Raw genomic sequence first — 25,911 nt, forward strand, 5'->3', positions numbered from 1 at the left:
TTTGTAGACCTCTTCCAATGTACAGTTTATATGTCCTTGATGCTGCTCTCCAGGACCGAGATCATGGCGTTCTTCTGCTCCAGGTCCCGCAGCAGCTCTGTGTTCTCCTTCAGCTCCTCGCACCTCTTGGCAGCCAGATATGGACACATGGAACGTAAACACTATTATTAGTACAATACATATGATAGGAGCTGGAGCACATAAGTACACACACACACACAATCACATGCACAAGTACACAAACATAAACACAATGACCATCAGTCCATTAGTACATTAAAACCAGACACTGTCCGCAGACTCTTTACATCTTTACTACCGTAGGCTCCATCACCTTGGAACAGATAATACTTGTGCAGGCTCTATCACAACATTATAGAAAGATGTGTTTGTTATTAATCAAGCAGGCTTGGATCCCATACATGTAGGTTTAACAATAGAGATCAGACTCAAGACAGTTTTCTGCTCTGTTGTGAGTCCTGTTTGTTTAAACGGAGAAAGATTTTAACCTCACACCTAAGTTTGGTTTATATACTAAAATTGCTAACAGATTAGGGGAATAGCTACAATTTAAATCTTGTTCGGTCCCGGCGTGTGGCTCACAGCACCATCGGCCTCTGCAGGTTCAGCTTGGGCCTCTCCCTCATGAAGTACTGCCCGCCGAATATGATGGCGGCATACAGGCCGCAGAACATGAAGGACTTGCTCCTGAAGTGGGACAGAATACACACAGAACATGGAAGATTTACTACGGTACGGCTCAATACACACAATTGTTAAGGGGATGCAGACCTGAGAAAGACGTTTGTCTTGTTTACATCAGGGTCCCCTATTTTCAATTCATAGTGACATTTATGACACACACAACATATATGACATTTATGACGTAGGGACATACATGACATACAGGTATATAGTACTGTTACATTTGTGACATATACGATATGCAATATGATATGATTGATCGATTGAAAACTTTATTAACAGATTGCAGAATGGGTACAATACAATAGCTTAAAGACGTGTTTTCACCATGTTAAGGCTAGACGAGGCATGATACAATACATACAATACAATACTATATATTTTAGCCAAAACATGTGGTCAGAACACAGTGCATTTAGTCCATTCGCTCTCATTCTCTCTCGGGACATCCCTATTGATTACCAATAACCGCGTTAGCCTCAGTAGCCACATACGCTGATCGGAGTGTCATTCATAGTGTAACACCCAACAAGAATGTGAAACAACTTATTAGTATTGGGTTAGAGTTGTTTGATTTCCACTAACGTAATGTTAGATTGCTATCTGAGAAAGTTACGTAACGTTACTCTACTGTATGTGAGCTGGCTGGCTGCGGCATTTGCCATGTATAATCTGTAGGCAAAACGGACTGCATATATAAACGGCTGATGACTCATAACTTCCTATCACGTTTGAATAATGCTGTAAAGTTAAGTAAAAATGCATTTCAATAGTAATGTATATAAATTAAGAGCTTACCGATTGCAATCCACTGCCGACAGAAGAGACGCAATATTTACTTCCTAGTCCATGACGGCACTCGCTCTCTGCCTCTCTCTCATTTTGCCGAGGGCGGAGCTCGTCCAGCACGTTGTCACCAGCTGTATGAGAGCGCCCCCGCTGGTCATTGTTAACATTAACCACACCAAAACGACTTCATAACGGCAGGCAAACAGCTGTTCCAGGACTTTTCCCAGCTGTATCTGTAACGTATGCTGCACTTCTTACATGATGTCACCTGTAATGTAACGTATGCTGCACTTCTTACATGATGTCACCTCCAGCTGTAATGTAACGTATGCTGCACTTCTTACATGATGTCACCTCCACCTGTAATGTAACGTATGCTGCACTTCTTACATGTCACCTCCAGCTGTAATGTAACGTATGCTGCACTTCTTACATGATGTCACCTCCAGCTGTAATGTAACGTATGCTGCACTTCTTACATGATGTCACCTCCAGCTGTAATGTAACGTATGCTGCACTTCTTACATGATGTCACCTCCAGCTGTAATGTAACGTATGCTGCACTTCTTACATGATGTCACCTCCAGCTGTAATGTAACGTATGCTGCACTTCTTACATGATGTCACCTCCACCTGTAATGTAACGTATGCTGCACTTCTTACATCAGTGGTTCTCAACTGGTCTAGCCTCGGGACCCAACACTGTCATTAAGTCGCGACCCACATTTTTGAACGACTATGATTTATTTCAAAATTCTTTTTTGCAGTAATACACAATCTTTCATGCACTGTTAACACTTTGGCTGCCATGGGTTAAATTCATTATCAACCGTAGGTTGCCGGCTCTATTTGTCTATAGAGAAAGTCCCCTTCTTTGCAGGGCTATAACTTTTTAAATTCTATTGCTACATTGCCATTATTAGGGCCCATTCAAAGTCCTATATGTATTGTTCATTGTGTAGCAACGTTAAACTTTTTCATTCACATATTCATAGTAAAGTATGGTCTAATGTATAAGTATGTTTTCATCTCTTTCTGCAGCTTTCTCCAGAACGTGATCTATAGCCCCAAATACATTATATTGATGATGCAATACAGTTTTATGGCAATCAGCGCGATATAAAAAATTCCAACTAGACGTACTTCTAGAAGTTACTACACGTCATCTGATGTTGACCGGATGGGCTAGGGGGCGTTTATAATTCCGTGGGCAGCGTTATACCAATCATCTAATGTGGGTCAAATGTTGATAATAGCAGTTAGTATCGAAGACGGTAACTTTACACGCTAAAACTCACCCCAGTCTCCGCACGCCGTTGGGCGATCATCGTAGAGTAGAAATTTTATCATTATGGGATGTAGATTTACCCGGTCCATCTCCAGCTTGTATAATGGTATATACGTCCAAATCATGTTGTTTATCGAGTTATTGGCAATCGATCGCTATGTAGTGTGTCGAGATCGAGTCCCGGGACCTATTAGCGAGTGCCCGGAAGTAATACGGCCGTCCAGCACAACCTCTACGGCACTTCCTGTTAAGCGATTGCGCCGATCGGCCACCAGATGGCGCTCCTGAACCGCCAGAGAGCTCAGTGGGTCCTCCTGGTGGATCTCAGGCCAGCGGAGGGGACATATGAATCCGATCCCAGATTTTTGAAATATTGATATTAAAGACGCTGTAAGGCGTCTTCGGCAACTTGAGCATGGCCGGGAATGACGTGTTTAGGCGTTTCCCGGCACCCAAAGTGTTAAAAACATGAAATAAACACAAAAAACAAAAGTGCAACTAGGGCTAAAAACCCAATGAAATAAAATAATAATAATAAATTATTATGCTTCTTAGCAGACTTCTTAGCTTAAAGGGGAACTCCACTTTTTTTGGAAATTAGCTTATTTAACATCTTCCCTGGAGTTAGACAAGAAGATGCATACCTTTTTTGTCTCTGTGCGTGCATTTTAGCTTTGGGAATAGACGCTCCGTTAGCATAGCTTAGCTTCATCACTGGAAGTGAGGCAGGACAGTAGCCTTACAGTGCCTTACAGTGTATTGCAAGGTCTGACATTGACCAAACTTGATATGCATGACCTTGGTGGGCTCTAGGTCAACTCCTGAAAAGGGGGTCAATGTCAGACTTTGCAATCAAAAGTTAGGGGGCTAATAACCCTTGCCATAATTTCAGTGCGCCCCCTAACTTTTGATTGCAAGGTCTGACATTGACCCCCTTTTCAGGAGTTGACCTAGAGCCGACCAAGGTCATGCATATCAAGTTTGGTCAATGTCAGACCTTGCAATACACTGTAAGGCACTGTAAGGCTACTGTCCTGCCTCACTTCCAGTGATGAAGCTAAGCTATGCTAACGGAGCGTCTATTCCCAAAGCTAAAATGCACGCACAGAGACAGAAAAGGTATGCATCTTCTTGTCTAACTCCAGGGAAGATGTTAAATAAGCTAATTTCCAAAAAAAGTGGAGTTCCCCTTTAGCTTAACATATGTGTCTCAGATGTGTATGTGTGTGTATGTGTGTGTCTCAGATGTGTGTATGTCTCAGAGATGTGTGTGTGTGTGTCTCAGATGTGTATGTGAGTGTGTGTGTGTCTCAGATATGTGTATGTGAGAGTGTGTGTGGCAGCAGCCCGTCGGTGGAATGGGGCGATACCCTGACCTACCAGCACTGAGCCAGAGAATAGGGGAGCCAAGATGGCAGCACGTACAAACAGTTGCCTCGTCAAAATGTCCGGAATCTACACACAAAATTATTTAACGCCAAACTGGCCACACAGGAAAAGGAACAAGTGCAAAGCACCATCCACAAAGGTGGATCTAATACTACCTCTATACTTATGAAGATAAAGGGAAATCAGTCATAAAACTATAGGTCAAGATCAACTGTTCACTGTTGGCAGGTTGTTACTCTTGAGACATCCTAATCATTAGTAGATATTGTCCAAATTAAATCTAAGGTATTTTTAAACTTGTTAGCCACGTTCCCTGGTCATATTCAATCAATCAAACTTTAATACAGACTCATCCAGAGTTTTACCAGGGTCCAGATAAAACATACACAACCTATATAAAATATATATAAATATTGTGCAACTACTTAAACAGATTTGTACTTATTTTTTGGGTTTGCCACCTGTATGAATACGCTGGTGATTCTTTAAGCTTCTAGAGTGACCAAAGCTCTTCTCACACTGGTCACAGGGATAGAGCTTTGCTCATGTATGCATGTTCTGGTGTGTCTTTAAGCTAGTAATGAGTCTGAAGCTCTTCGCACACTGGTCACAGGGATAGAGCTTCGCTCCTGTATGCACGTTCTGGTGTCTCTTTAAGCTACTAATGTATCTGAAGCTCTTCTCACATTGGTCACAGTGGTAGGGCTTCTCTCCTGTATGCATACGCTGGTGTGTCTTTAAGTTTCCAGACTGACTGAAGCCTTCCCCACATTGGTCACAGTGGTAGGGCTTCTCTCCTGTATGAATACGCTGGTGTCTTTTTAAGTGTCCAGCGCGACTGAAGCTCTCCCCACATTGGTCACAGTGGTAGGGCTTCTCTCCTGTATGAATACGCTGGTGTGTCTTTAAGTGTCCAGCGCGACTGAAGCTCTCCCCACATTGGTCACAGTGGTAGGGCTTCTCTCCTGTATGAATACGCTGGTGTCTTTTTAAGTGTCCAGCGCGACTGAAGCTCTCCCCACATTGGTCACAGTGGTAGGGCTTCTCTCCTGTATGAATACGCTGGTGTCTTTTTAAGGTTGCAGACTGACTGAAGCCTTCCCCACATTGGTCACAGTGGTAGGGCTTCTCTCCTGTATGAATACGCTGGTGTGTCTTTAAGTGTCCAGACTGTCTGAAGCTCTTCGCACACTGGTCACAGGGATAGAGCTTCGCTCCTGTATGCACGTTCTGGTGTCTCTTTAAGCTACTAATGTGTCTGAAGCTCTTCTCACATTGGTCACAGTGGTAGGGCTTCTCTCCTGTATGCATACGCTGGTGTCTTTTTAAGGTTGCAGACTGACTGAAGCCTTCCCCACATTGGTCACAGTGGTAGGGCTTCTCTCCTGTATGTATACGCTGGTGTGTCTTTAAGTGTCCAGACTGACTGAAGCCTTCCCCACATTGGTCACAGCAGTGAGGCCTTGACTCAGCCATTACTGTATTTGTTGTTGGGGAACAATTGTATCTGGAATAGAGAGAAACATTGCAATTAAGATTTCAGATTGTGTTTTGGTTGAATTTGTAGTTGTTTATATATTTAGTTTTGGTCTGATGTGTGGGTTGGAGTTTAGTAACCCACACAGCAGAGAAACATGTGCAGTATGGGCAGTGCAGTATCAAGCAGGGCTCTCTTGCCTAGAGGTCACCGTTTGGTGGCATTACAGATTCTACCTTTGAAAGTGAATCTGCTCCATGGATGGGTATTGAAAACGGTTGACATGAGTGTGCTCTCCCATCATCCTTATCCCAATATCCCAGTGTGAGTGCCTGAGTGGGGACTAGGGGTGTAACGATTCGACCTCACAACGATTCGATTACGATTCTTCAGGCAACGATTCAATGTATCATGAAATCTCTTCATTTGACCACGATTCGATTGACCACGATTCGATTCGATACATTTTCAGTTAATTCCCCAAAAATTTTTGAATACACAAATGTCGCTGGGGGAACTGATTCACTCAGCATGAATGGACTATAGGTCAATAAAAACAATACACACCAATTCTTAAAAAAATTTTTTTTTTAAATGTCCCCTGATTAATTTAGATTATAAATCGATTCTAACATATTCAAATCGATGCATCGAATCGAACACATTAGAATCGATGCATTTTGATTAATCGATGCATCGTTACACCCCTAGTGGGGACTGATTCATTCATTGACACCAGCTGAGTGATTGACTGATTTGACACCAGCTGAGTGAGATATGTGACCTTTCACAAAATGCTGCTTCCTTGAAACACAGATCCTGTCTGACAGCGTTTTATTCCTTTTATTTTTAATTTTTTTTATAACTTTCTTTATTGGAAGAGTTTTCAAAATTATGCAGACAGTTATACATATTATACATCTTCCATTTTTTTCTTCCCCCCCCCCATTTCCCTTTCCTATCCCCTAACCCCCCCCCCCCACCACGAAGAGCAACAACAAACATATAATACACGAAAATACAAAATAAAAATATGTGACAGAAAAATGAAAAGAAAAAAATACCTATGATACTAATATAACTGAGATGAAAAGACAAAACATTTTAAGACTCAGTCGTCACAACCAGGCAGGGATGTCAAGGATTCTATGTGCTTTACAAGGGGTGTCCAAGTCTTCTCAAAGGTATTCAGGGAGCCAGTAGGGCCTTTGAGGGAGAATCTGAGCTTTTCAAGATTAATAGATACAAGATACAAGATACTTTTAATGCCACACAACGATGGTTGGTGGTAATTGTTTGCGGTACAGATTGTTAAACACTGGTTACATCAACATGAAACAGACATCAATCAAAAACACCCCCCTCCCACTCCCCACAATAAATACATATATACATAAATACATACAGGACAGTCACGGTAACAGTGTCAGTCAGTGACAGATGCTTGCCCGTCTGTGCAAAGGGGGGCGGGCCAGGGTGTTCAGTGTTCGGACTGCTGTGGGGAAAAAACTGTTTGTGAAGCGTGTGTGTCTGGCTAGAATGGACCTGTAGCGACCTGAGGGCATGTGCTGGAATAAGTTGTGTGCTGGGTGAGAGGGGTAGTTCCTTAACACTTTCAGTGCCCAGCCTAATCTATGTTTTAAATTATGGCTATGTGTCTAATCTGCCCGTCGCATTATCAATGACTCATTTCCAGTCAACATTGTCGAAGCGGATTGTTTTTTTATCGGTTCATTTCCGTTTTATAGCATTTTGAAAAGCCCTCGTTTTCACGGAAAAATGTAAGATTCCATGATAATCGCCCTGTACTGTAATATTCTAGAACGTTGTCATTTTTCGGCCTATTTATGAATCGTTTTCAAATAAACGCTAGATTATCGATAGTATATGTGTACGTATGCACGCTGGTGCCGCGCTCTGAAAATCGATTCTCTCAGTTCCTGATCACTCTTACAGTCAAACAGCCATATCACATTATAGGGGAAAAGCTTATATCCAATCCAAAAGGGTGCGTTGCCATCTGGGAGACGATAGGAGGCGCTTTTTTCACATCTGAGCGCCTGGTGGGGCAGGCTTACCAACGGTAGACTCGGTTGATGAAATATGAATTCAGATCGCTAATAAAAAAAATAAAACGAGAATTCTCGTTATGGGCATTCAACCCGCGGGCTGATAACCCGAGAAATCTCGTTATGGGCATTCAAAGTGTTAATAGGCTTGGGCGGTATAATTTTTTTCATACCGTCATACCTTGCTGACATAATACCCGGTATACGGTATATGACGTATGACTTTCATTTTCATCAGCGGGGGGGGGGGGGGGAAGCTAACAATATACTCGTTATCACCATACGGTAGCTAGTTAGTTAGCACCATCCAGGTATCAACGTGAGCTCCTGGGACGGTAGCTAGTTAGTTAGCACCATCCAGGTATCAACGTGAGCTCCCGGGACGGTAGCTAGTTAGTTAGCACCATCCAGGTATCAACGTGAGCTCCCGGTAGCTAGTTAGTTAGCACCATCCAGGTATCAACGTGAGCTCCCGGGACGGTAGCTAGTTAGTTAGCACCATCCAGGTATCAACATGAGCTCCCGGGACAGTAGCTAGTTAGTTAGCACCATCCAGGTATCAACGTGAGCTCCCGGAACGGTAGCCAGTTAGTTAGCACCATCCAGGTACTACTATAACGTTAGCTCCCAGTCTCAGAACGGTAGCCAGTTTCCCCGCACCATCCAGGTACTACTATAACGTTAGCTCCCAGTCCCAGAACGATAGCCACGTAACCCTCTGCTGGCGCGTGCTGTGCACTACAATCAACTCAGTGTCAGTGTAATAGCAGTCTGTGACGTCACGGTATTGAGAATCATACCGGCGGGATCTCGAAATACCCTGGTATACCGTAATACCGTCATACCGCCCAAGCCTATTCCTTAACCCACCTATTGTGAGATGGAGGTTGAGTATGTTTCCACTTAAAAAGAATAAGTCGCCTGGCCAATAAAGTGGAGAAGGCAAGAACAGGATGCGATATTTTGGAGGGTAGAGGCTGCAGAGGAACACCGAACAAGGCCACGAGAGGATCAGGGGTGATAGTAAGGTTGTAGGCTGTGCCCATAGTTTAAAAAATGTCAGACCAGAATGTGGCAAGGCTGGGGCAGGACCAGAACATGTGGGTGTGATCGGCAGGGGATTGTTTGCATCATTATTCCTTCTTTCTGTATATAATGTGGAGTCTGTGTTAGGATTGTCATGGTGTCTAGCCAATACACATACAATAGCCGACATTCAATAAAAAACTGATCAGCATTAGCTAAAATACTGTACACAACCCAATGGACAGTTATCTGTAATATGTCATTGTGGTTGTTACTGTAGAAATATACCTTTACATATACATATATTGAAGAGAAATAAACAACAGATTAAAAATATTAGATGGCATATTTAGACAGAAAATAAGAGAGGCTCTGCAATGCCATGGAAACAATCAAATAAATAATTGTACTTACTGATGTTGTGGTATCAAAAGTCTGATATGTTATCAGAAGCAAGTTTTGATCCAGTACAGAATGTGTTCTGCCACAGAGAGGGGTTCAAGTAAACCAGCAGACTATCCAGTCTTTTTGGGAAGAAACATTTTGTGAAGGGTCACATATATATATACACGCAGCTGCAGGGCTCTACAGTGCGACCAAATTGCTCGCATATGCCCCTAAAAATATTTGTATGCAAACCGTAAAAATCAATTACGCGCACGCTGTGCGAATACAGATTATAGCCTCTCTCGTCTTTTTTTTTTCCTCCGCTGCGAGATCGTTAAAAAACTACAAGTCCCACATTGCACTCAAGCCAACGGTCCAATCACAGTAGAGTGAAGTGACTGGTTTCATGGGAAATAAAGCAAATGACCAAGATTCGGAAGCTCTCGTTTTGCTTGTTTACTTCCTGAAACTCCGCGATCAGGGCTCTCGTTTTCCGAGACACCAACTTATTATAGTCTCTCTCTTACCAATAGCAATAGATTTTAGAACACCTAGATTTATCGATAGCAATAGTAATATAACGTTAATGCAACAAAACGAATGCCTTGCTTTGTTAATCATAACGTTGATGCAGTAGCGTATGTCGGTGTGTTGGCTGTAACGGACATGACAATAACATAACGTGTACACATTAAAATTGCGATAATCTATTCTAACATTTTCAAATCGATGCAGTTGAATTTCCCCCTTAGGATCGATGCATTGTTACACCCCTACACCAAAGTCACTGGCCCACTGTGTATCTGTGTGTATAATAACTTGGCTAGCGTTATCAACAGCAGAGGTGGGCAATGGGTCCAGCTGCAGTGCCGGAGTGCAAGCGATGTGATGTAATTGGCAGACTCGACTGTCAATCAATGGTCTACCTGACACGCAAACTCAAACAATGTTTCTGTACTGGAGGTGTGATTGATTGATTGATTGATTGATTGATTGATTGAAAACTTTATTAACAGATTGCAGAATGGGTACAATACAGTACAGCTCAATACACACAATTGTTAAGGGGATGCAGACCAGAGAAAGACTTTCGTCTTGTTTACATCAGGGTCCCCCATTTTCAATTAATCAGGAAAGTGTACAGTATTTCAATAGGCAACCCTGAAAGGATTATTTTTCTAGAAGAGCAACACAGCCAAAACATAAACATTGTATGCATAAAAGGGGCTAAAGTTAAGTGACTGAACCTTTTGTAGCAGTAGTTTGATTTGATAGTTTATTTGATAGGGACAGCACATGTTAATGAACATCAAGTGCAAAATACAAAATGTAAACATGCAGGGTTGTAGCAAGAGCTAATTTACACACATGCACGCACAGTACAAATATACATTTATTTAAAAAAAAATAAAAAATAAACTCTGTTACTTGAAATATTTTCACTGTGCTCCTAAATATTTTTGGGTGCTCCTAAATTTCTTTGTGTGCTCCTAAATTTTTTCATTTAGGAGCACCTGTGCCCCTAGTGAAAAAGGTTAGCGTAGAGCCCTGAGCTGGTGTCAATGAATCAATCAGTCCCCACTCACACTAGGATATTGATGACGGGAGAGCACACTCATGTCAACAGTTTTCAATACCCATCCATGGAGCAGATTCACTTTCAAAGGTAGAGTACTTCAGTCTGGAAAACAGCCCTTTTCTTATACAACTGAGCCAATAGTTGAGCAGTCAGCTGCTTTGAACTGATTGGCCAATCAGAATAGACCCATCAAACAAACACAAGGTGATATTCCCTCTTATAATCATCTAGGAAGACAATTATTATGCTACACTTTGTACAATCACTATGTATGTGTGCAGTATTTGCACCTGCATATATATTTGTACTTTGTACTTTCATTATTTAAATCTTCTCTCTCTTACAAGATACTGGATGATCAGAATTTAGCCCAAATCTTTAAATATTGACATATTTCAGTTTCCAAATCAAACATAAACCTCAGTGGGACTTTTAAGTGTCTTTAGGAAATGTATTGATTTGATGTATTCCATGGTTTTTGATCAACATTGAGTCTGACCTTACTTACATTACATTACACATTAGATTAAATTGGCTGGTGACTGAAATTGTGATTCTTGGATTATGCATCAGATTACAAAAAAAGGAATTTTGTCAGACCAAGATATTGTCTAACAGAGAGTAATCTGGTTGCAGATTTTATTTCAATAAATTAAAAAAAAATTGATAAACTGTTGATGTGATGTATTTTATATTTGATATTGATAAATTACATTGGAACATTGGGGCACTGTCAAACATGTATTGAGGTTCTTAAAGGGCACCAGTGATAAAGTGTTGTGTTACAGGAAGTGTAATTCTGATTTGAGATTACAGGCTTTCAGTGATGCTGACTGGGCAGAAGATGTTTATTTGTTTATTGTTTATTGTTATTTGCACTTACAAACATACATTCTGGAATAAAATAAGTAAAAGAAGAACAGTTAAAATGTGCAGGAAAGGTAAAAAAAAACAAAAAAAAACAAGGGCTTATAAGGGACCTCCCCTCTTAAACCTATATAGGATAACTACACAAGAGAAATCCCCCCCCCCCCCCACATTATGCACAAACACACATGCACATATCTCATATACACAGATACATACAATACAGCATTATACAACTATTATAATGTAAACAAAAATTAAATAAAAAGACTTCACACAAATACACATGGATACTACAGACTACAGGATCTGTAGTTCTTTTTTAAGCTTACTTTTAAATATATTTAAAGTGGAACATGTTTCTGTTAGATTTTGTATATCATTCCACATCACTGCACATTGATAAACAAATGAGAATTTGGCAACAGAGGTCCTACAGAAAGGAATGCGTAAGTCTTTATTTCTTCTTGTGAGATGTGCATGATAATGAGAATTAAACTCAAAATAACTTAAATATTTTGAATATACTTAAATAAAGGAAGACCAATCACTTTGTACATAAAAACCCCTGTTTGGTACTTGTTGACCTCATAAATTGTGAGTAGTTGCAGTTGTTTAAATAATGGTTTGGTTGGGGCTAAATAAGAAGAGTTGGTTGCAATTCTTACAAAGGATTTCTGAGCTCTATGGATTGTTTGTAAGTAAGATGGGTAAGTGCTGGCCCAATATTATATTGCAGTAAGAGATGTGAGGATAAATTAAACTATAATACAAAGTTAGTAATGTGCTATTTTTTTATTGGTTTTTAACCCTTTTTATAATGCCCAACGATTTTGAAACCTTCTTGAAACCACTGCTATGGCGCGGCTCAGGTTAGTCACCATTGGTTTTGCTCCGCAACGATTGTGCTTACTTTTAGACATTTTGTTTATTTTTACTACCTTTTTTATAGAAACAACACTGGCGGGGACGTCATACGACCGCCAGTCACTTATTGACCTAAACTCCGGACTTAAAGAGGAGTTTATAGACACTTTGTCAAGATTGGCCACCGGAGATCAGGCGGGACAGAGACAACGAAGGGGACAAAGGCGGCAGGACAAAGAAGAAACACAGGGGAAAGAGGAGCGGAATCAGATTAAGGTTAAAAAGATCTGCTTACCGTCCGGCAATCCCATCTATCTTTCTGGCGAATGCACGTTCGCTAGAGTGTAAGATGGATGATTTACGAGCGCGGGTCCGATTCCAGCGAGAGATGAGGGACTGCAATATCATGTGTTTCACAGAGACATGGTTGAAGCCAGCAACTCCGGATCACAGCGTCTCTCCCTCGGACTCCTTCACCGTCTTCCGAGCGGACCACACAGAAGCTTCCGGGAAGAGCATCGGCGGGGGTGAATGTCTCCTGACCAACAACGGCTGGGTAAACCCCAAGGAGATCAAGGTATTCTCCAGTTCATGCTCCCCGGACATGGAACATCTCTCCATTCAATGTCGCCCCTTCCACCTTCCACAAGAGTTTACCGCGGTAATCATGATTGCAGTATACATCCCTCCCCAAGCGAACGCCGCAAGGGCTCTGGCGGAGCTACAAGATCATCTAAACACACATCAGATCAAACACCCAGACGCAGCCATGATCGTAGCCGGTGATTTCAACCAAGCGAATTTGAAGAAAGTGATGCCGTCCTTTTTTCAACACATCGCCTGCTCCACCAGAAGAGGAAACACGCTCGATCACTGCTACACCCCGTTCAGAGCCGGATACAAGGCTGTACCGGCTCCACCATTAGCGGGAGCGACAAGCACGTCGGATCATGACGCCATTTTCCTGGTACCGGCTTACAAACAAAGACGGCGTCACGTGAGGTAAAAAGATGGTCCGACCAATCAGAGGCCACGCTTCAGGACGCTCTCGAGGACGTCGACTGGGGAATGTTTGAGGGAAGCGCCAGTGACGCCAGCGAGTTCACAGACACTGTTGTGTGCTTCATAACAACACTTTCTGATAGTATCGTCCCCACAAAGAAGGCGAGGGTCTTCCCGAACCAGAAACCATGGGTGGACAGTACTATCAGAGCAGCTCTGAAAACTCGCACCACTGCCTACAACCTGGGCAGAGAGTCAGGAAACATGGAAGAGTACAAGACAACAGTCTACACTCTGCGCAAGGCTGTTAAACTTGCGAAAAAGACGTATGCTGACAAGATGGAGGCACAAATGGCACAGAATGACACAAGAGGCTTATGGCGGGGACTGAGGACGATAACTGACTACAAAGTCAGCGCCCCCTCAATGGGGAGCGACGACGCCTCCCTCGCGGACCAGCTCAACACCTTCTACGCGCGGTTTGGTGCAAACAGCGGCACCACTAGCTCAACGGCTAGTGACGTCACTGGCGCGCCGGCTGTTGTGGAGGGGGGGGGGGGGGGGGCATCCGCGGGGGGGCGGGGACGCTCTCTCATTGACGGTACAGTGTGAGAAGAGCATTTATGCAGGTGAACACCAGAAAGGCTGCTGGCCCAGATGGAATAACAGGACGCATACTTAAGTCCTGTGCTAACCAGCTAGCCCCTGTGTTCACCACCATATTTAATCGATCCCTGGAGGAGTCAGTGGTCCCTGCCTGCTTCAAGATGTCTACCATTATCCCGGTACCAAAGAAACCCTCCCCAACAGGTCTCAATGACTACAGACCGGTGGCACTCACCTCTGTGGCCATGAAATGTTTCGAGAGGCTGGTCAAGGATCACATTTGTGCCTCCCTCCCCAGTGATATGGACCCTATGCAATTTGCATACAGGCCAAACAGGTCCACTGACGATGCGGTCTCCCAAGTACTGCACAGCACCCTCTCTCACCTAGACCGTCAGAAGGGGGGCTATGTGAGACTGTTGTTCATTGACTACAGCTCAGCGTTCAACACCATAGTCCCCACCAGACTGGTGGACAAGCTGATCGAGCTGGGTCTGAGCTCCGCTCTGAGCGCCTGGATACTGGACTTTCTGAGTGAAAGGCCCCAGGCGGTCAGGGTGGGGGGTCAGACCTCCAACACAATCACCCTAAGCATCGGGTCCCCAGGGCTGTGTTCTGAGCCCCCTGCTGTACTCACTATACACACATGACTGTGTGGCCAAGTTCAGCTCCAACTCCATAGTGAAGTTTGCGGACGACACAGTGGTGGTGGGGCTGATCTCGGACAACGACGAGAAGGCCTACCGGGAGGAGGTTGAGGTACTGGAACGCTGGTGCCAGGACAACAGCCTGCTCCTGAACATTGGTAAAACCAAGGAGCTGATCGTGGATTATAGGAGAGGACAGCAGGAGACACATACACCACTGAGGATAAACGGGGCTACCGTGGACAGGGTGAGCAGCTTTAAGTACCTGGGGGTCCACATCGCAGAGGACCTGACATGGACAACACACATAGACTCAGTCGTAAAAAAGGCGAAGCAGCGCCTCTACCACCTGAGACAGTTAAGGAAGTTCAGAGTATCTGGGAAGATACTCCAGTCCTTCTACTCCGGAGCTGTAGAGAGCATCTTGACTGGAAACATCACTGCCTGGTATGGAAACAGCACGGCACAGGACAAGAAGGCCCTACAGAGAGTGGTGCGCTCAGCCGAGCGTACCACGGGTATTGCACTACCACCCCTGGTTCTATAGGTTCTATACAACAAGAGGTGCAAATCCAGAGCCTGCAGAATAATGAAAGACCCTCACCACCCCAACAACAGCCTGTTCATGCTGCTGAGGTCAGGCAGACGCCTGCGAACACCAGCTACTAGGACAGAGAGACTTCGGCTCAGCTTCTTCCTCCAGGCCATCAGAGCCTTGAACACTGAACTCTCCACACACAAGCACACATGAGCACACACACGACACACACACTGTACATGCTCACACACTAGCAGCCACTTTAACATGAGCAAGCACACACTCATGCTGCACACGCCCACACTTATGGCCACTAAGGAAAGGTCACTTTAAGAATAGTATAACCTGAGATTGTATAAAATAGCATGTACAGAAAGACCCAGTGCCTCATCCGTAGCTAACAGTGTATTGCACTACCACAGGACCTAGCATGTCCTACCATGCTCTTTAAATAACTTATGTACATATACCGATATGCCCTACTCTGTTTACTTGTTTTATTGCACAATGTCGTTCTATTGGATTATATTATATGTTATTACTATTGTATTATGCACATCGTTGCAGGCAAGACCACCCGCATTTCATTGTATACTTGTATGCCGTGACAAATAAAACTCTTGACTTGACTTGCAAACAATTTCACAATGATTCTTAAAACAGAGTTTCTCATCGATATTGACACCCAAGAATTTCACTGATGAAACTTGTGCAAGTTCATTGTTATTGATACAAATCTTGGTTCCGTCTGAAATGTTTTTGTTCTTATTTCTAAAAATAATGAAGTTAGATTTTTTAATTCTTATTTTTTAAAGATTTTTTTTGGCGTTTTATCGCTTTATTGCTACTGGGCAGTCCAGTAGATAGAGACAGAGGAGGAATGGGAGACAGAGTGGGGGGAAGACATTCGGCAAATAACGACGGGTTCGGGAGTCGAACCCGGGTCGGCCGTGTCGCGGCTGAGCACGCTATGTGGTTCGCCACTGGGGCGCCCGAAGTTAGATTTTTTGACATTGAGCGATAACTTGTTTAACTGAAACCAATAGGAAAAATGAATGAGTCCAGAATTAGCTTTATCAATAAGGGAATAAAAATTATTGTCAGTGACGAAGAGATTTGTGTCATCAGCAAATAATATAGGTGACAATAAACTGGATGCATTTGCAAGATCATTCACATAAATCACAGACCGACGCAGCACAACAGGGTACTGTGTTAGTCTACATGAAACTGGTCCATTCGTATCATGGAAGACCAAAAAAAGCAACCGACGGTGGCATTGTCCACATGTGAAGCAGAGTACATGGCATTAGCTGCAACCACCCAAGAGTGTTTACACCAGGGGTCTCAAACTCGCGGCCCGCGGGCCAATTGCGGCCCGCTGGATGATATTTTGCGGCCCCCTACTGGACATCAAAGTGTAGTGTTAATGCGGCCCGTGCACTACTGTTTGCCAAGTCGTTGCGCGAGTGTTGGACGTTTTATTTATTTGATCACTTGTAGGCTACCATAGCGGAGGCTCATGACAGCAACGTTATGTTAGTGACTTGGTTGAAACGTGATTCCGGAGTGATATGATATCAAGTAAAGTGGAAGCAAATGCATCCTCGCTATCTCTCTCCTCTGCGAGCAGTGCCACTGCTGCGCGCTGTCCGCCTGCACTGCCACCGTCTGTCTGTGTATGAGTCTGGTCCAATCACATACGCGTCCCGTCAGCGTTTTTCCCCCTCACCCACAGTCTGCGAATCAGAGGCAGAGTAGGGGAGTAGGGCGGGTCTTCACGGACTGCATGTCGTCTCTCTCTTTCAGTTCAAGTCGGAGCAGAGTTGACAGCGCATCTACAGTAAACTCACTCCCAGTTTTATCTCTGTGAGATAAATGTAGCTATTAGCCTATTTTCGCCAGCAGGCAGCCAGCAGAAAGAATATGGCATTTTCAAAGATGGTCAGTAAAAGAAAAGTCGACTGCAATTCAAAGGTGAATGGACGGAAAAAGTCCCAGCCAGGGGCGTAGCTGGAGATTCTGGGCCCCATGAAAGAATCAATTTGTGGGCCCCCAATCTATTAAAAATTGTGGGGCCCCCAATCTATAAAAAAATGTGGGGCATTTATTTATTGATAAACGCATAATATGGTTTTTACCTATTTTTTTTATAAACAGCTTTGTGATAGAATAAAATAAATGCACAGTGCATTTCCATAGCTGTGGATGAGTCCACTGACACCACTGAGAAGCCTGAAGAACCGTTCATGTTCTGAAGAACTGTTCATGTTCTGAAATGTTATTGCTAAAGATTGAGAAGATTGGATCAGTTGTACTTTTTTTTTGAATACTTGAAACCCTTTTTTTGTGGAATATTTGATGCGGCCCAGCCTCACCCAGACTCTACCTCCAGCGGCCCCCAGGTAAATTGAGTTTGAGACCCCTGGTTTACACCTAGTACAACTGCTGACACAATATAGATGCATGCAAGTATGCACCACCCATTGTCCATGAGGACAATCAGGGAACCATTGCATTAGCTAAGAACCCAGTCCGCAGACAAAGATGCAAACACATAGACATAAAGTACCATTTTGTCAGATCTACAGTACTAAATGGACAGATGTTTGCGATACTGTCCCACAGATCAAATGGTGTCTGATGTGTTTACCAAACCAGTAACTAAGGACAAATTGGCTAGGTTCACAAAGGTTATGTTCGGGAGAGAAACCATCTATGCCCTGACCTACCAGCACTGAGCCAGAGAATAGGGGAGCCAAGATGGCAGCACGTACAAACAGTTGCCTCGTCGAAATGGCGGAATCTACACACACAATTATTTAACGCCAAATTGGCCACACAGGAAAAGGAACAAGTGCAAAGCACCATCCACAAAGGTGGATCTAATACTACCTCTATACTCACTCATGTTCGGTACAAGGAGCCACATGAGTGCACTGCTGCTACAGCCAGGAGAGACATCCCCACCACCCTAACGGCCACCGTGTGAACCCAGCATGCAGGCAGTGGGGGGGGGGCAGGGGAAACATGCTAGGAAGTAAGATAATCCACTTAGCCAGAAACGTACCCATCTACATTATTAAACACATACATGGGATGATGGAAAGGGACAAACATGAGGGATACAGCTTATAGGGAGAAGGGAAAGGCAAGAAAAAAGAAAAGGTAAAAGATAATGCTGCTGCACTGGGAGGTAGAGTCCTGCACCAAACACTCACTGGCAGTAACACAGATAATGTTGCTGCACTGGGAGCTAGAGTCCTGCACCAAACACTCACTGGCAGTAACACAGATAATGTTGCTGCACTGGGAGGTAGAGTCCTGCACCAAACACTCACTGGCAGTAACACAGATAATGTTGCTGCACTGGGAGGTAGAGTCCTGCACCAAACACTCACTGGCAGTAACACAGATAATGTTGCTGCACTGGGAGGTAGAGTCCTGCACCAAACACTCACTGGCAGTAACACAGATAATGCTGCTGCACTGGGAGGTAGAGTCCTGCACCAAACACTCACTGGCAGTAACACAGATAATGCTGCTGCACTGGGAGGTAGAGTCCTGCACCAAACACTCACTGGCAGTAACACAGATAATGCTGCTGCACTGGGAGGTAGAGTCCTGCCCAAACACTCACTGGCAGTAACACAGATAATGTTGCTGCACTGGGAGGTAGAGTCCTGCACCAAACACTCACTGGCAGTAACACAGATAATGTTGCTGCACTGGGAGGTAGAGTCCTGCACCAAACACTCACTGGCAGTAACACAGATAATGCTGCTGCACTGGGAGGTAGAGTCCTGCACCAAACACTCACTGGCAGTAAAACAGATAATGCTGCTGCACTGGGAGGTAGAGTCCTGCACCAAACACTCACTGGCAGATCAGTTATTCTTTTCATTTTTATTTTTATTTAAACTAACCATTTGCATAGTCCATCATAGGTTTTGATTTGATTTGATTTGATATTTTTTATTTTCGTGTCTTACATACAGATGTATGCCCAGCCCATATGGGCTTACAAGACACATAACAATAAGTATATAATAATATACTTTACCAATTACTTAACAAATGACATAGACCAAGATGGCCTATGGATTAATCTGGGTGGTGCTGTTCTGCGGGGCTTCTCTGTGCAGAGGGACATAGTTAAGCTATCTAAGTCCACTTATTAATTGGTTAAACACAGTTTTTCAACATTATTTTTATCAATTTGACAAATGTCATAAAGATATGTTCGAACTGAATAGTTGCTCAGACACCTGTTAATCAATACCGTTTACTCCAATTGCACAGAGAACCGACCAGCACACAGCCACCCACTGGGACATGAGGAGATGAGCTTCCTTTTGCAGCTATGTCACAACCCTGTGTTAGATATACGGGGTGGGGAGGATCTACGTGGGAGGGGCACCAATCACCTTTGTTTTTTCTTGTTTTTTTTTTTTTTGTAGTTTAATATTCTCAGACATTTTTTTTTAAGATGGGGTGGGTTATATGGGCCTTTTTTCTTCTTCTTATGTTCGTACTTTGGGCATCTCGTCAACAAAGACCAAATTTAGGTGATCTATTAGTACAGATATCATATACTTTTGAATTATTTTACTTCATATTATGAATGTCGTCTTTAGCTATTTTTTCATGGAACGTTAAAGGTCTTAACAATTCCATTAAAAGGGCTAGCTGTCTTGATACTATATCAAGAAATCGAGATGAAATTGCCATGTTACACGAAACGCACTTGCTTGAAAGAGATATGCACAAATTAGAAAATCAGCGTTATAAAGTGGCTTCTTCTGCTTCAGCTTTGAATAAAACCAAAGGGGTTGCTATAATCATTGATAAAAAATGCAAAATGACCATCATAGGCAAAGGCAGTAATCAAGAAGGAAGAATAGCTTTTCTAAAATGTATTCATAATGGTAAAATAATTGCGTTTATTAATGTCTATGCACCCAACTGTTATGAACCAGACTTTTTCAATCATTGAATAAAGTACTAATGGAACTAGCTGATGTCCAGTTGATTATTGGGTCAGATATGAATTCTGTTTTGGATCATACCTGGGATAAATCTAAAGCAGTTAATCATAATGCTCGCTCGACAAACGCTTTAAAGCACTTGCTATCTGACTTTAATCTTATTGATATTTGGCGGGTTCATAATCCAGGCAACAGGGAGTATACCTTTTTCTCTAATAGAAATCTATAATTTTCCCGTATTGATTTAGTTTTAATATCAGCATCCTTATTTTCAGACGTCAAAAAAATGTAAATCCGACCTATGAGTTTATCAGATCACCATGCCTATTTCTGTCAATTTCAATTCAGCCAGGCTAAGAAAAAGGCCACCAGATGGTGCTTTAACTGCTCTTTATTGGATAATCCAGCATTCTGTGAGCAATTTCAGTCTGAGCTAGCCCAATTTTTATTGATTAATAATAACTGTGGATGATTTCAGGATACTTTGGGACACCACTAAAGGCTTTGTCAGAAATAATGATATTACTTTCTCTTCAAGTCTTAATAAATCTCAGCTAAATATCTGAATTAGAAACCATGCTGTCTACCTTGGACCTATCTCAACAGAGGCATTACTCTCAGCAGACTGCCGCTACACTAGCCAATGTTAAGAGTGAACTAAACGATCTTATCAGGAAAAGAGCCGAATCCTCCATCCATAAAGTTAGAGTAAATCAATACTTTCATGGTAGTCGACCGAGTCAAATACTGGCCAACAAACTATGCAATAGTGATCTTGTAGGAAATATTACTACTGTTACATCAGAAAATGGTGAGCTGCTTACAGATCCAAAGTTAATCAATACAAGATTTGATAAATTGTATAATGATTTATATACTACAGAAGGCGAGCGCTCCTCTGAAGAGATTGAATCTTTTTTAAGTGGCCTTAACCTCTCTGTTTTGTCACCAGTTGAATCAAGTTTAATGGGTGCTCCTATATCATTACAAGAACTCAAAACATCTCTGGAAACTATGAATAAAGGCAAGTCTCCAGGGTGGGATGGCATTCCCCCTGCATTTTATTTGAGGTTCTGGGACGTTTTAGGCCCACTACTACTTGAAATGATTAATATATCCATATCTAAAGGCTCTTTAGGGAGAGACGTGAATATGTCCCTAATCTCTCTTTTTATTAAAAAAAGGTAAAGATCCAAACCAGTGTTCTAATTGGCGCCCTATTTCTTTAATTAATACAGATGCCAAACTTTTTCCTAAAGTATTATCTTGCCGTCTTGAAAAGTTTTTACCTAAACTGATTCACCCAGATCAAAGTGGTTGTTAAAAAAATACTTTCGTCTGATAATTTGTGACGTCTCCTTCACATTGTCAACTCCGCCTCTCATGCTAAAGTGTCGTCAGCTGTTCTCTCTGTTGACGCAGAAAAGGTCTTTGACCGTCTGGAGTGGACCTATCTTTGGGCTGTACTGAAACATATGGGACTAGGTCAAAATTTTATAAATATGGTAAAAATTATATTTTTTAATCCATCAGCCAGTGTTATAACCGGAAATATTAGTTATACATCATACTGGTCGCGTCTCGCTCTTGCCATTATGAGATAACTCTTATCTCCTAGCACCTACTGTGCTCATGAACAAACAATTTGCACTCCTCCTATAAGACGCCGGACATGGTCACACTCTACCTTCCTCTTTTTTTGTTTCCAACATGGACGCTGCAGTGCACTCCATGAACTAGTTGTTATGAAATGCAGAGAGAAATTACACAATGTTGGGTTTTCGCCGGAGGTTCACCAGCGCCTGGAATCTTCTCGGCACATCCTAACAGCGCATCGGGCCTGTCCTGGGGTTTCCTCGTCTCGTGACAGCGGATCGAGGGACATCGCGCGGCGGCTAGCTGTCGGGCTAGGTTGCGCACACGTAGGGCCTGCGCTGCCAGGCATTAATGCTAGCATTTGTGATACTGCTCGTTGTCCCGTGAGACAGCCGAGTTCTGTATTGGCGCGAGGGACTCTGTTTTGGGTGTTTTCCCAACTATCCTAGTGTGCACGGCTAATGCTAATGCTACAATGCTGGGTCTCCGTTCTTTGTTCCTCGCAGAGGGCTGTCTTTACCAAAAAAGGTCTTCCCTCCTCTTAACCATTCATGCTGACGGTCAATCGGTGTCTAATGTTGGGGGTTTGGCGGGGACTTGTTTACCATTTTCATGGGTGGATGGGCTGAGGCCTAGGGCTGGTGCGCTTTTTGTGAATCTATGAATTGTGTGCGGGACTGGTGTTTTTCTCTGGTCTGCATCCCCTTAACATTTGTGTGTATGGGCTAGCCCATTCTGCAGTGTGTTAGTGGAGTTTTCGTTCATTTATTCATTTACCCCTTCATGGATGCACACCACAGTGGAGGTTGCTGCATTCCTACTAGTGAGGCAGTGCTTCACTAGTAGTAGTCTTTTGTCTGCAGCCACCACTGGTGCTCTGTGCTTGTGAAGCAGGTGGCATCAGTCCTTTGCCTCTGACATGGTGGAACGGTGTCCTACCCGGCCGACGCCATGAGGCGAGTCGGCCCGGCAGGTGGCTGATGGGCTGTTAAAGCCTATACCGCTGCGGTATAGAATTAGCAGCGACTAGCAACATTGTTCGAATTGCTGTTTTTTCTGTCAAAAATGGTGTCGGGTGGTGGGGCCTTAGGGCCAGCCGATGTCGAAACATCGCGCGAGGTTTTGAGGTTATTAGCTTTTGACCTAGCCGCAAGCTATAACCGCAGGGAGGGCTAGGATGCTGTCAACGCTTGTTTACAGACATCTTTGGTTGGATCAGTCTCCCCTTGAGGAGGAGAGAAGGGTTTTCCCTCCTCAGGGCTCCCCTCTCCGCAGAGGGACTTTGGTCTTTCCGCAGGAGCGCGGGCGGTATTTGACCTAGGCCCCACACCACCTCACACCTCGCAGCCAGAGGTGAGGGCACGGCCTCGCCAGCGGCTGTGGCGAGGCCCCCAACCAGCGGCCATGTTTCCCCCGGCTGAGGTACCCTGGACACAAAGACAACAGGTGATCACAAGGCCGACAGCCTTGGCGGCCGAGGGATCGGCTACATTAGATGAGCACGCCCTAAAAAAACGTTGCCGTCTAGCTGTGTCTAGCTCGCTCTCCGGTCACTCCCCCCCCCCCCCCAACACCAGAGGGATACGGGCTCTGATTTGTTCCCTTTGGCCGCGGGCCGCGTGCTTTCAGTGAAGCACGAGCGGCCCCATGTTTCGCTTCTCATGGGGACAGGGGCTGACACCCAGTTGCTGGCTAGGCCTGGGTCTGTCCGTGAGAATGCTGTGCTGTCAAGCAGCTCCCACGCCACACGTTCTGCGTCTGTGTTTGGTGAGCCTGGTGTTGTGTCTGTCAACGACGAAGGTTGTCAGTGGGGGGAACTCAAGGCCCAGGGGTTCGCAGTGCGAGTTCCCCCAGCCCCGCCCTCGCCAGGCCGGGTATCAGGGAGGCATGCGTGATTTGGGTGGTAGTAATATAACTGCAGGGCTACGGTGTGTAGGAACCCATCCTATCGGGCAGTGTGGGGACCTCACTCCTTGCATGTCCAGTTGTAGAACAGTTCCTCAGCAATCCACCACTATTTTTTAGCTATTTTTAGTCCTATTTGAGCTATTTTTATCCCTGTGTACTTGTCCATCTTGTTTTAATGTATGTTAACACATGTATGTTATGTATAAACTGTTTTTTAATTGCTGTGTTTAAATTGCTGTTACGCTGCTTATGCTGTAAAGGACATCTTAATCTCTCTCGGGGATAAATAAAGGTTTTCAATTCAATTCAATCCATGCCGGGGAGGTGTTCAGTGGGGGAGCTTTTGTTACCCAGTGTGATGTCAGCTTCCCCCATATCAAACCGGCCCTTTCTGTCAGGGTCCCCTCTTGGGTGCGATTGCCTCGTTGGTAGTGTCAGGGTGCGATATCCCAGCTCCACGAGACGCCCTTCTCGCGCGGTTGGCGAGTCCAGGGTTGGCAATGCACAGCAGGTGGGACCGGGCCGCCTATCTACGGTTTCTGGCGGACCAGCGCCAAGTGGCGGAGGGTGCGCTTGGGATTATCATCACATATGGCTACAGCAGACCTATACTGGACCTGTCCCATGGAAGGTTCAGAATGTTGACAGTCTCCCACCTGTTAGACGCTGTCAGGTGGGGGCCTGGTTCACCTCTATAGACCTGTAGGATGCGTATTCGCATCCCGATCTTCCATCCTAGGGCTTACCTACGCTTCCTTTGCAGGGCTTAGCGTACGGGTACCAGAGGCTGCCGTTCGGCTACTCTCTGGCTCCCCGCATCTTCACCAAGTGCGTGAAGACCGCGCTGGGGCCTCTGCGTCGTTGGGGGTTACGGATTGTATTCTGCCCTGGATGACGTTCTGGTCCTTGGCCAGTCAGGGTAGATCGCCAAGTCTCATACCAGGCAGGTGGTGTCTCACCAGCCTGGGTTTTGCTGTAGACTGGAAGTAGAGTTCTCCTCTTCCCAGTCAACGGGTGGAGTACTTGGGCTTTTTCTAAGCTCAAGGTCTATATGGGCATCCCTCTCGGAGCGGCGGCGAGTGGTTGGGTTCTCGGCGCGCTCGGGAGGTTCCGTCCTAGGGCGGTTTCGGCGCCGTCCGTGATGCGCCTGCTGCTGGGGTCCCTCTTGGCCTCCTCTTCATGAGGAGGATGCAGAGGTGGTTTTTTTCCAGTATGGAAATGGACCCGGTGTGAGACATATGGAAGCGGCTGAAGGTTCCCATGTCAGTACTGGGGGACCTCGCCTTCTGGAGAGGGTCTGGTGCCCTCACCTGCGGGGTCCCCGTGGGCAGCAGGCTGTCACACGTCACGGTCTTCACCGACGCCTCCCTCATGGGATGGGGGCGTGTCGGGCCAACGCAGTAGGGGGCAGCTGCCATGCTGCCCGGTCTGCGCTACATTCAATGTGTTGGAATTGAAGGCAGTCCTTCTGGTCCTCACCCAACGGCTCGACCACCTTGTGGTGGGCAAGCATGTTTTGGTCAGGACGGACAACACGACGTCAGCGTTGTATATTGTCAGACAGGGTGGAGTGCGCTCCCCCCCGTCTGCACCGGGCGGCGGTCGGGCTCTGGCTATGGGTGTTCTCCATCTGCTCTGCCGGAGGGCTCTCCACATCCCAGGGTGAATGTGGGTGCAGGTGTGATGTCGCGGGCGGTCCTCACCCTGACGAGTGGGAATTACGTCCAGACATAGTCGGGCAGGTCTGGGACCGATTCCGTGGCCGTCCGGGATTCTGTACGCATTCCCCACCTTACACCTGATAGCTCAGCTGTTGGGGCGGGTACGTCGGGAGCGCTGGACTTAGTCCTGATCGCGCCAGGCCGGGGCTCAGCTGTGTGGTCCCTGGCCCTGATTCAGCTCTTGGTGGCCCCGCCGTGGCCTGTTCCATGGTCTCCGCGGGCCCTCTCTCAGGCACGCGGAACTCTGTTCTGCCTCCTGTTCTGGGGCAGCCTCTAGGCTTGGCTGCTGACAGTGTGAATCTGGTGGGGATGCGTCTTGACAAATGTTCCCCCTAAGGTGCGCCCGTGCGCGCGCGCACATGGCCAAATGCTCCCGCGCACATCTGAAATCGGTCGTGCACAGAAACGTTTGTGTAAAAAAAAATAAAAGACGTTTGTTTGGATGCACGTAATTCACATGTT

At 44.9% G+C, this 25,911-nt stretch overlaps 1 pseudogene across 1 annotated transcript in view; it reads left to right on the plus strand.

The window, feature by feature from the left end:
- Positions 1 to 12,849: 12,849 nt before the first annotated feature.
- LOC311229495 (heat shock protein 30-like) overlaps positions 12,850 to 25,911 on the plus strand; it is a 41,920-nt pseudogene continuing 28,858 nt past the window's right edge. The window contains exon 1 of the transcript in view: positions 12,850 to 12,999. The product of the transcript in view is annotated as a heat shock protein 30-like (transcript). The remainder of the gene's footprint in view (positions 13,000 to 25,911) is intronic.

Source organism: Notolepis coatsorum, assembly GCF_963971535.1.
Source record: "Notolepis coatsorum genome assembly, chromosome: 6".
In the NCBI taxonomy this organism is placed as follows: Eukaryota; Metazoa; Chordata; class Actinopteri; order Aulopiformes; family Paralepididae; genus Notolepis; species Notolepis coatsorum.